This window comes from Schistocerca americana, chromosome 11 (genome assembly GCF_021461395.2).
Source record: "Schistocerca americana isolate TAMUIC-IGC-003095 chromosome 11, iqSchAmer2.1, whole genome shotgun sequence".
Classification (NCBI taxonomy): Eukaryota; Metazoa; Arthropoda; class Insecta; order Orthoptera; family Acrididae; genus Schistocerca; species Schistocerca americana.
Genome location: NC_060129.1, coordinates 17,427,134 through 17,439,997, shown reverse-complemented (window position 1 = coordinate 17,439,997; position 12,864 = coordinate 17,427,134). Strand labels below are relative to the sequence as shown.

Here is a 12,864-nt window from a genome sequence, read left to right as displayed (position 1 = left end):
TATATATGGTGTTGCTACAAGAAAAGCAAAGCTGTCACATATAATATTGGTCTCTAAGGTTAATATGCTGCAAGAGAAGCTAAGCTTTCACATATAATGTTGACCTTTTTTGTGTGTGTGTTGCACTTTGAGATACATCACACAAATGTGCCAGTAAAATTTACAATAATGAGATAAATGTCTGATCTTCAGGGTTCAAAATTCTTCTAAATGACTCATCATCAAAGAGCTGATTTTTAAATGAGTCAAACGCTCTTTAATTTAATAAATTCATGGCACATTCTTGCACGTAGTTCAACTTACGTAGAAGGATATTTACTTTGAAAGTAATGCTTTTCAAACCACTAGTTGCAATATTTTCCCGCGACCTGTCAGAAATAGGTTTGTTTCAGCAGTTGCCAGACAGCGCAAATTACAGGCGACACAGCTATCATAACATAGGAAGCCCGTATGCGCATATGTGTTAAACACTGAAAGATCATACATTATGTCATAAAAGAAACAAGACATTAGAAGATACTCCATGAGCATCGGAATTTCGTGAACCATATTAAAATGAGTACATTTAAAGTGCACACTCGTATGTCCAGATTTCCAATGACATAGACCTGAACTTGATATTAAGCTTTTCAGTGTGGTTTTCGCGATGTAAATTTTATTGGAGCACCAGTATTGTATTATATCATGTTTGGTTCTTAATTATGGCATAATGCCATATGTGCTGGGGGGGGGGGGGGGGGGGGGGGAACCATGCACGTGAAATGCAGCGAACAGTTGAAACTAGCCAGCACTGTGGAATTAAATATTTTGTTTCAAATACATTGACTGCCACTGCAGAAAAGGTTAATAAAAGCCAAATTTCTTTAGCAAACAGACAAAAATAACTTCGTTGTTCCACAAGGCGATTAATACTTGACTGTCAGAAAGGTAGAAATAAAATAAAATCTGAAACTAATGCCATATTTTAGCCTTCCATAATTATGTGAATGTATTTTAATTCACTTGATACCTCCCGGCCACAGACATCCGTTTTGTTTTGATTTGACGTGAGAGTACATGAAGGGTAAACAGCAAAATCACTAAATGTAGACACGGATCACGTGGAGACTACTCGCTACAACTCTACTCTGACTGCTCTGCGCATCAGCCCCAGATCTACGATATTTGCAGAACAGATCAATACTAAAAAAATCGAATTTTCAAAAATATGTTCATCTTGTAGCGCACATCTTTCTGAAAAGTCTGAAACATAAAACATGTGTGTTCGAGGAAATGTAAGACATATTATTTGGTCTTAAGTACGCCAAAGTGCAGTGCCACGCCTCTTGATAAATCATTCTTCTAACGCATATCACTGTATTTCGCTCCATGGAATTGAAACGTGTATATTTTGTAATGGATGCCATCAAACTATATTTAGGACAGTGGAAATTGAAATGTCCTGTGGGGCCTCGCCTGTTCCCAGTCAACAAGTTTGACAGCCTGCCCCTTTTCAAAAAACAAAATCTCACAATTAATAGCGGATGGGATTTTTTGTAATCAGGAGACCAAGAACTCTTCAGGAAATCTGAACTCTTTATTGCCTATTGGCTAATAACTTGCTGTTTTGTGTGACATAAAATTAAATATAGGATACATAAAACCAATAAAGACAAGAGATAATCAAGAAATTATGCATTTCTTCAATCCTTAGCTCCTAGCATTTTTTTCTCTCTAATCTCACTACAGCTTTACATGGTGTGCTTTCCTTTCTGGTAAAGGATCTATGGTATTACCTCATCAAAGTTCGTGAAATGTTTTTCTACATGAAAAATCAAAATATCATTATCTAATACTGAAAAAGCTGTTAACACAAATAATACGCAAGACTGGCGTGGTTTCTCGATCTGATTACATCTATTTTGTCGCTGTCTGCTAGATAAAACAAAATAGGCCTTTATAATATGTCAGCAGTTTTGTAACACACACCAAATAAACAAGACTGTTTTGGCACCAATGGCCATTTTTATAACACTACAGAATATAATTCACGATGTACCAATATCAAATGCCTATTAGGCCTACTACAAACAAAAAAACTTAATGTTAGGAAATAGTTTCACTTTCATTCATATGCACCAGTTTCTCAAGCATGAGATCGAAAAGTTGTATTACGAAATTTTTATATAAATTTGGGATCGTCTTATTCTCCCATAATTTGTCCCCGTTTCTTCTCCTTCCTCGTTCCACAAACAATCTTGTCACCACCAATTCTGTAGCTATTCGTGCCATTGTCAAAATTTGTTCGCTGATTAACTTCACTAACCCTGCCAGAATCACAGGTTAGGTTATCCCACAATTATTTTCCAGTTAGGCGTTTTACGTTTTTGTGCAACACTTTTTCCATGTTACTTCCAGAATAGAACTTAAGTGGCTGCTAGATGAGAACTGTACTACTGGTCCTTACTAGTGTAGCGATATGGCCAAAAATTTTCTGTCAAAATTTCATTTCCTTGGATACACAGAGAAGATAATACATAATCTTTCTCACCTGTTATTCCTGACAGTCGTTTATTTCCGCTCTGGTAGTCTGAATCTATGGATTTCGCTAGTAATTATAACAACACTGATCATTCACAAACCCAATCAACCACGTAATCAGACAGCAATTGGCATTCATCCGTTTGGCTTTAGTCCGCTCAGCTCGTATAGCCCTGTCCCATCTACGGGAAGTTTATTTCTAGATGCGATGAGACATCACATACACTATGCATGCATTGAAAAATCAACTTATGATTCAGTCAGAAATCAACTTAAAATGTGTTCAAAAATGTTCAAAATCCAATAGGGATGCGTTTCAAAATCATACGAATAATCAATAGACAAACATGCGCTTCATGCTAGGCACTTTGTGATACAAGTTTTTTTCCTCAAGAATATGAATTTGGCGCCCCCTTTTCCCGGTAGCATCTAGCTGCTTGATGCGACTGCTTGCACAGCCAACATCCACATTCCTGTAGCCAGAATCAGGAGAATCTACTACTCAAAAGCAACTCAACTGCATATGCGCATGAGCCCACTCGTAACTGCTAAAACGAATCTAATGTAAACAGTTGTGACTTCATGCTCATCGGAGGCAATTTGTTGTTATGAAGCATTGCATAGTCTTCCTAAAGCCTTTGACACATTTTGCATTTGGCAGACACTTGCACGAGCACTGTGTGTCGTCATTGTATATGGCGCATTTCCTTTGCAATTTAAGTAATTTTTGTTCTTTTTCTCTCGTTTATCTTTTATTGTTGAAGTATTATTCTGTAGTAGTGGGGTACAGTAATATCCTTTGTTAGAGTATCGGTTCTTACCAGTCAAAATTACAAAAAATTAACTGAAAACAATGAAAAATACCTGGAATTCTAAAAAAAAAAAAAACGGTTGTCCCGGGTCGTATACACCTTGTTTATGTACGCTCGTTACAGTGGTAGTCCCCAACAAAACCAGTTACAGAGGAAAAGCTTGCAGCATTTTTTGCAAGGATTGATGATATTTTCAATCATCTTGTCAAATGCAAATTCTTCACCATGCTCCAGCTACTATCAGATTCATGTAGCTATTAAATATGGAGAAAAAGACAGCTTTTGTTGTACCCTGTGGGCATTATGAACATCAAAGAAAGCCCTTCCCCCCCCCCCCCCCCCCCCCCCCAAACACCTGCCTCTTCCCCTCCACAACATTTTAACATTTTGCTGATTTACTTTTAGGAGGTTTAAAGCCAACCATGTGGCTAGTATACCTGGATAACACAGTTGCCTTTTCAAATTCAGTGAGAGAACATGCAAAGTAGCTAAGAAACGTACTAACCCATTTTAGTGATGCTAATCTAAATTTGAAATTCAAAAACTGCGATTTTGCACTATCCAGGCCATATAATTTTAGCAGATGGTTAAGACCGGAACCACAATTAAAAAATGCAGTGAATGATTTTCCAGCATCGAGGAACATTAAACAATTGCAACTGATTTCTCAGGTTAATAAATTACTATCGCCGTTTCGTGGAGAACTATTCGGTCACCACAAAATGACTTGCAAAATTACTAACGAAGGTAGTTGCTCCTATCTGGACAATGGATAGCAGGAGGGCCATGTTAAAACTGAAAGACATTCTTAACAAGTGCACCTGTCTTGGGTTATCGGCATTTTGCTCTACCTTTAATCTTGTTGTGTGATGCTAGCAATGTCTCAGCTGGTTGTATTTTGAGTCAGATACAAAATGGTGAAGAAAAACCAATTGGTTATGCTTCACGTCAGCTGTAGCAGCTGTGCAAAATTACACCACCACACAAAATGAACTTCTGATTCTTGTTTTTGGCACCCATTACTGTCAGTGTTACCTATAGGCATGACAGTTCACAGTAATTGCAGATCGTGTTGCTTTACAGTGCCTTTTGAGTTTAAAGGATCCCAGCAGCAGACTTGTTAGATTGGCCTTAAAACTCTGTGAATATGACTACATAACCAGACTTAAGCCTGGAAAGTTAAATCAGAATCCAGGTGCCTTGAGTACAAAAATTAAGATCCTGCAAGTAGCTGATGTGCTTACTGAGGAATTAAAGAAGGCACAAGAATCCCGAGACTACTGGCAAGTATATACTGCAACAAAGTCATGAGTGTATACAGACACATCGTAATGGGGAAAGTGCCATGCAGGCACACAGGGCAGGCCATTATTGGTGGTCAAAATAAAACGAAAATAAATAAATAAATAAATAAATAAATTAGGATATTATGTTCAAAATTGTCTTTTTGCAGAGAGTGCAAGAACAAAAACCAAATGTACCTCTTCAAACTATATCTGAGGTAGCTGGACCTTTCAAAGTCTTAGCACTCTATATTGCAGGACCATTTGCCTTAACAGTAAAAAGTAACATCCATTTTATCTGTCGCTGACCGTTTCTCTCATCATCTTATTGTGTGACCCACTGCAGACATGGCCGCTGAGATGGTTGTGAGAGCACTGGTAACTTATTTTGCACTACAATCTAGAAGTCCAGAGGCCATTATAGCAGACGAGGGACAAACGTTATGTCCAATCTTATCATACAGTTATCTTGACTGTTTAAAATAAAGAAGTTCAGAGCTACGTCATTTCATTCTAAGAGTAATGGCAGGGTTGAACACATTCATAAAACAGTACCTAGAATCTTATCTTATAACATGATTAGCTTCCCCTCAGACTGGGATTGTCTATTACCATATGTGATTTCATCATACAACACCAGAATACATGAAACCACAGTGTCGATTCCCTTTGAGGCTGTTTATCACCACAAAATCCATTCCTGTTTCAAGACTTATAAGCTGTCACCTGAAATGAATTCCAGCAAAGTGAAGTACCTGGCTAAAAGATTAACATTTATTTTGAAGAGAATTCAGAAGAACAATGCAGCTGAACATGGAGACAGCTCCATAGTTGAAAGGATGCTAGGATGCTGATATACCCTTTAGGAGATCATGGGATGTTACGACAAACTGCCATGAAATTGGGCAGAACTAAGAAATTTACATGACCCTGCACTAGACCATTACAGATACTGAGCTCAGTCTGATCGCTTGACCAAGTATAAAGATATATAGCATCTACTGTAGTGGATCCAGCAAATCTCAGAAATATTTAGAACAGATTTTGGTATAAGTTACATTCTGTTACCCCATCAGTTTACAGTCTAGGGATTAAAAACAATTTTTATCTTACGTGGGAGATGAAACTATCCATTTCAATTAACTGGTGATTCTGCTCTGTGTTTTCACCTCGTGGCCTCTTCAGCCCCGTTTCACTCTTATTTATTCCTCTATATTTCATTACCTGCATCTACAACTAAATGGTTTTGTCACATGTTTGCATTATTTCACTACGTAGAGACACTGTCACTACATAATTGTCTAGGTTGTCTGGTGTGGCGAAGTTACATTAAAATTTATGAAATTTGAAAATCTGCATTACCACACAAGTGCAGATTGTAAAAGCCAGTATCATGGATAAGACTAATGTGTTGTTAGGAAAGGTCTGCAGAAATAAGATCCCACTCTCCGTGAACCAAAACACCTATTGTTAAACCACCGCCCAAGAAGCACAATCCAGCACTGCTCCACACACCTGGCCTCCAAGTAGACATTGATGATACAGTGTAGTATCTTTACTTACACTTGAGTGGCACAATTCAGCACCTTATGTAGATTCCATTTCTTCTTGGAACATACTGAAGACAGTTTGTCTCTTATACAACAAACTTGAATGGTCCCAGATTGATAGTTGAATTAACCAAATGTTGGTTTCACTTCATAAGTATCAACTAGATATATGCCAACCCCTATGTCGTTCTGGTTTCACTTGTGTTTTCTAATCGGAATTTCACTCTCCACAAGTACCAGGTAACACTGAATAGTAGTAGACTTCTATTCAAAGCATCCTGTTGCAATACTCTGGGACATGAATTTCTGCTTTCAGCACAAATGAAAGAAATTTGAAATGTCGCTATCGAACCATTCCTGTCATCCATTCCAAAGATTAGCTTATCTCTCAGTACACATCCTGTCTCATCACTCTTTCCAGATACTAGCAACAATGAACTGTTCTAGTCCTTACAATAGTTGATGACACAGGAGCAGCAACAAGTCACTAGATAGAGCTGCCACATGTATTATGGATTCCACCAACCCAATATTTTATTTAACATAACAGGCCCAGTAGTGACTTCCACCCTGCTTGCTATTGTGATACTCAGCATGACTCTATACTGCTGTTTCACACCCGAAGTTATGTAGCAGAACACACACAGCCACTCCAGCTTATCATGTTTCATGGCAAGTTCCAACACATTGTGTGAGGTGGAGTGGAAAAGTTGAGATATAACACATCATTTTAGGGAAAATGGTGAGTTACACTCTCTGTCCTAATGTATGAAATATGATTGAGATATTTCATTAAAAAAATACTTAAGTTTCAGACAGCGAATTGTGGGAGAAATAGTTTATTAATATTTGCAGGTAATACGGGGTATATGGGCGCAGCATATCTGCAAGATGGGATGACAAGTTCAGTGTCTCCACCTGGTGTGGGCCATTACTTCTTAGATGTCAAACTTTGAGATGTGTTGCGACCATTAAAGAATGGTGCTCACAATTACCATAGAGACAATATACGAGCAAAAACAAATGTGTGTTTAAACTGTCATTCTGATATTATTTCTCAATCTGACATTTTGCTTTGTCAAAATGTATTTTTGTTGTGCAGTCTAATGAGACAAGACACCTATAACTCAAACAAGTGTAATATGATTGTGTTAAACATATCTTAGGGGAGCTATCTTCAATGTATAAAGGAGCTTCAATTTTCTTGGTCACAGATTCCATCTCTCTCTCACCTTCTAGCACTTAAGACACTGCAAAGGAAATGAAGTCCACTAAGAAGGACAGAAGCACATTTATTTGGATCTGATCAGCAGGTCCAAATCATTATTACTTCACATCATAGGCGACCACAAAAACAATAATATCTACCATTTACTGATCAATTCAATAGATGGATACACAATACCTCAAAGCTAATAAGATTTATTTTTCTGCTGCCACAAACTGTCATCTTGTAATTTCAAAATTGCTCTGAGCACTATGGGATTTAACTTCTGAGGTCATCAGTCCCCTAGAATTTAGAACTACTTAAACCTAACTAACCTAGAGGCAGGATTCGAACCTGCGACCATAGCGGTCGCGTGGTTCCAGACTATAGCGCCTAGAACCGCTCGACCAGCCATCTTGTAATTTCACCTAGGATTGTCTTTAATTAAGCTACATGGTGTACACAAAGTTCAGGAACACTTTCAATTATTTATAGCATTAGAACCAAACATTGTACAGATATCATACACGTGTTACTTTGAAGAGAAACCCCGATTTCTTTTTTCTTTTTCTTTTTTTTTCATGTATACGGCCACAGCATAGTTTGGTAATTTTGCTGATAGTCAGTGCTAGTCGCAAACATGGCCAGTTCAGGTGCAGAGCGAGCTTTCTGTCTGTCGGAGTTCGATGAAAACAGGTGGGCTACCGCTGTTCAAAGATCTTTAGAACCAAGTACAGTAAGAAGCTACCAATAAGGAAGGCTATTTACCACTGGCACAATAAATTCCACCCCATTTTCATCGTGAAGTTCGTGGGTACCTGAGCACGGAGCTGCCGCATCAATGGATCGGCTGTGCTACAGAAGAGGACAGCAATTTTATGAAATGGCCTCCCCAATCACCAGATCTCGCTCCGTGTGACATTTTCCTGTGGGGACACATCTGGTTTATGTACCACCTCTACCATGTGATGTAGCAAAGCACCGGGAGAGAATACGAGAAGCGACTGCCACAGTCGAAGATATCATGCTGGGACAGGTATGGCAAGAATTTGATTACCATATTGACTTCTGCCGGCTCACTTATGGTTCGCATATCAAATGTTTGTAAAAAGAAAACTTTCATAATTGAAAGTGTTCCCATACTTTATGTACACCTTGTACTATTATTTGGTATTTGTCTTGTAAAGTGTTTATTTGTGTTACTTTTTCAAACAACAGTCTCTTATTATTGTGCTTATTTGTTCATTTGATATTGTTTTAAGGTATTTTCACAATTTGTTCATTAAATTTAACTGAACTTGATTACCTTGCTGTTGTCGTCATACAATCAAAGGGATCACCCTTTGTTGTTTATTGTAAATGATTTATTATTTGTTCATTAGGTCACAGAAGCATCAGGTTTCCCAGTTGTCTTTTTATACTTATGTTACTTAAGTCATTTTGCATTATGTTACTAAAAAATCAAAGATTTCATGTTATGTTTTTGTTTCATTGTTGACACGCAATTTTCCTGTCTCTATCAATACATAATTTTTCAAACATTTATCAAACAATGGAAAATCCAGGATGGAATGTAACAATATTATGAAAAGGAATGTTGTTACTCGCCATATGTTGAGTCGTGGATGGGCACAACAGAAAGACTGTCACAAATAAGCTTATGGCCAAAAACACACACACACACACACACACACACACACACACACACACACAAACTGCAGTCTCTGGCAACTGATTTTGAAAATTTTAGATTGTTTAATAAGTACTTTATTTTAAGATAATTTGCAATGAGTTTTTTCTAGTTAAATAATGTTATTGTTGAATCTGAAATTTCACTCTGAAGAGGCATGTAACAAGAATGAGGAACCACTACACATATTTTGTATTTTTGTTTTTTTATTATTCATTACATTTCACAAATATTTTGCTTCAAAGTACAACAAAATGACAAATTTTACGATTACACACGAGAAGAACTCTTTGTGCTTGCCAGCACCACTATGTTTTTATCCCCTAGGTACACAAAGACATTAAGTTTTAAATGTTCATACTTTTCACTAGAACGTGTTGCTCATTTCACAGTGTGTTTACTACTAAGTAAGTGATTACTGACCATCCTTGTAAAAGCTAGCATCCAGTCATATAAATTGTTTTACGGATAAGATAGATGACTCCACGTCTATGTATGACGTTAATCCAAATCTTGATTAAGAATGATGTATAAATTGGAATGGACAGTTACAGAAAGTAGTCAGCTCACAACCTGTGACTACCATGTATTTTTTATAGTCCATAATAGCACTTATACAACCTCTAAATTAAGTAAAAATTGGTGCATGACTTTACACCACACCCATTAACAATGTGATGAACCTGCAATACGATGCACAAGGCAAATAAAAATCATGGATTAAGAAGATCCTTATATTTTCCTTTTACTGGGTTCAGTGGTCCATGAGCAAAGAGGCCAACATACACAATTTATGTTAAACTCTAATAAAATGTTAGAGTACTTGCTAATGACCTAAGCAGATAGTCTAGAAACAGCATTTGATGCTAAGTGTATACTGATACAAATATTTGCTACAAGTTACTAAAGAGTGCAGACCTGAACCAGAATCACATTTTGTAAACAGTGCATTTCCAATTCAGGCATTTGTTGGAAATGAATGGATAGGTCTTTGTAGTAAGCTGACATTTTGAATCAATCCTAAGGCCCTACTTATACGGTACAATTGGAGAAGATCTGTCCATACCAGAGAGGTACCTGGAATGAACTCATAGTCCAGACCAATGTTTTCACTTGTTTGAGAAAAGTTTCATGTTACCCTTTTAATTATAAACTGCACACCTAAATCAGATCTTGCAATGTAGTTCACTATGCACCAAGGACAAATAATACCGCCAAACTTTACAAGGATTAACAACTACATCATTGTTCAATACCATATGCATAAATGTCCTAGCAGTACTTGTAGAATGTTGAAAATAATTCACAAATAAAGAAGGTGTAGTAGCAAAATATGTAACAACCTTCTCTTCTGAGCAATGCTAGTGACATTAATGCCTGGCCACTATGCAGAAATACAGAAATTATTTTTTCTAAATCACAAAATAAAGCTATATACAAAAGCACTTACCTCAATGGCAGTATTTAAATACTCAAGCCATATAGTTTCACCAAACTTCTTTACAGAACTGTGTAATTCAGAGCTCTTGAGTCATTGTATAAAATACCGTTACTTATAACACTTTTGTATAAACTTGCAGCATAGCTACAGTTACTGCATTTAGACTGTTGTGAACAAAGTGATGTTGATGGGGAAGCAGATGCTACAGAAGACTTGAGTCTTGCATTGTAGTGTGTATCTTGTGGGCTAATCTTAGTGGAAACCATTATGGCTTTTTCAAGGTGGCAATCGTTCATCAGGAGCAGGTACTGAAATGAATGAATAAGCATACAGTGCATTGTGTGATACAAGATTTACTTCTAATTACACAGGCAGCATTAAATAAATTGTAATAAATTACATACCAGCATTCCTTTCTAATGCTGAAAATATAATTAATCACAAAACAATGCCCTGAGCAAGAGTGAAGTTTACACGTTTTACTGGCTCATTTTCATTAATGTTTTACACGGGATCCCGGGTTTGATTCCCGGTGGGGTTGGGGATTTTTCTCTTCCCGGGGACTGGGTGTTTGTGGTATCGGTATCATCATCATCATCATCATCATCATCATCATCATTTGTGACGGTGGCTACAATGGATTGTGTAAAAAACTGGACTGTGTAAAAATTGGGACTTTGTATGGGCACTGATGACCGCGCAGTTGAACGCCCAACAAACCAAACATCATCATCATTAATCTTTTACAGAATCAAAGTAGTACCAATTTGTTAACATGCATTCTCCTGCAGTGCACAATTCTCAGAACATCAGAGCAGAATTTATCACAAAAGAAAAAACCACAAAAAAGTGAAAATTTCAATAAAGGTTTTAAGAATTGTCTACTAGAAAAATGCGGATAATTCAAAACAACTGATATGATTAATAAACTAATTTTATGGATACATAGGAAATGTACTAAACAAGATTTGGTACCTTAAGAATCACTACTTAATTAAAGAACTGTTGCACACAAATCATGTGCAATCATTGCAGCCCCAAGAGAGTCACATGTGCTTGCATTTTCTACCACCATTTATGTACGCTACTATACACAAATGATTACAATCACAGCACTGAATATTATCTCTGGCTTTGAGGATTGTGAAGACCCTACACACTGAAATCAGAAAATACAAGTGCTGCGGAACACATTCAAGGAGACACTGGACATGTTATGGGGACTCTCTCTCCATACAGTTTCCATGAGAGTCTACAAATAGTTTACAGTGTTCAATCAAGTATCCATGACAAACAAGTTGCTAACCAAAACATATCCAGGACACATTTTCCAGTTAACATGTCATGTGAAAGTGCAGTCAAGTACCCTGTGTATATGACATTATTCGAAGAGGTTTTCTGCATTCCTTGTCACACGTGGCTGGGCATAATCCTACTGAAGTACGCTGGGTGGTGTTGTCAGGAGGAAAATATGTACGTCGGACTCAAAACTATATTGATGCAGGAGTTGCTGTTCACATTTTCAAAACATTTACAATATAAGTCAATATGTCATGCTGTATTGAAGGAACGTCAAATCATTGAACTCTGTGTTAGTCTGCTACATCACTCCACAACAAAATCAGCTGGACATGGATGGTTCAGTATGAAAGATGATAAGATTTCTCAGAGATGTATAAATAACCCACGCAAATTCAATTCCACATCTAGATAGACGGGATGTTCAAATCTATTAAATGTTACTCGTAGATGAAGGTAAATGTGCCACGGCACTCTGACATTCAGTGTCAAGACAGAAGCATAGACAGGGACATGGGCAGCAACTGAAGTCTGAAGTAAACGAACACTTTTATGTTTAACACTAACATTCCCAGCTACAATTTGTAGTGTATCAGAATGTTTTAGCAAGTATCCTGGTCGACTATGAAGAATCAGCCGAGCAAAAGATGATCACAATAGATGAAATAGGCACAAATAATGTGTAATGCGAAATTACAGACTCTCTGCACTGCTCTGTTTTGGCACAGTCATTGGCAGTGAACACACAGCACCTATCAGCTGGGCGCACATGTTATGATGCCTCCAGTTGAAGTTGTCACAGACTACCTGGAACACACACCTTACCGAAAACACAAGTTTCATCATTATGCCAAATGAATTAGTTTTTACTGTACCACTGATTGTCTGTACAGCCTTTTTAAGTCTGAAGTGTTCTAATGACTGATGTCTGTTACCACATATCCTATTTCAGTGGCTGTTAATAAGAAGTAATGCACTTTAAACTATAGAAGAGTTGAAATGAGAGTTCATTTTAAGTCATTTTGTGGCTCAGAGCAGAGATTGCTATCTTCCACTTAGTGT

At 37.3% G+C, this 12,864-nt stretch overlaps 1 long non-coding RNA gene across 2 annotated transcripts in view; it reads right to left on the bottom strand.

Annotated features, from left to right (window-relative positions):
• LOC124553720 overlaps positions 1 to 12,864 on the bottom strand; it is a 72,953-nt gene that overhangs the window by 34,101 nt on the left and 25,988 nt on the right. The window contains exon 3 of one of the 2 annotated variants that reach the window (XR_006968121.1): positions 10,513 to 10,811. This is a non-coding gene — a long non-coding RNA (uncharacterized LOC124553720). Of the gene's footprint in view, positions 1 to 9,280; positions 10,812 to 12,864 lie in introns of those variants that run through there. The other variant, XR_006968120.1, reaches the window with a different exon arrangement.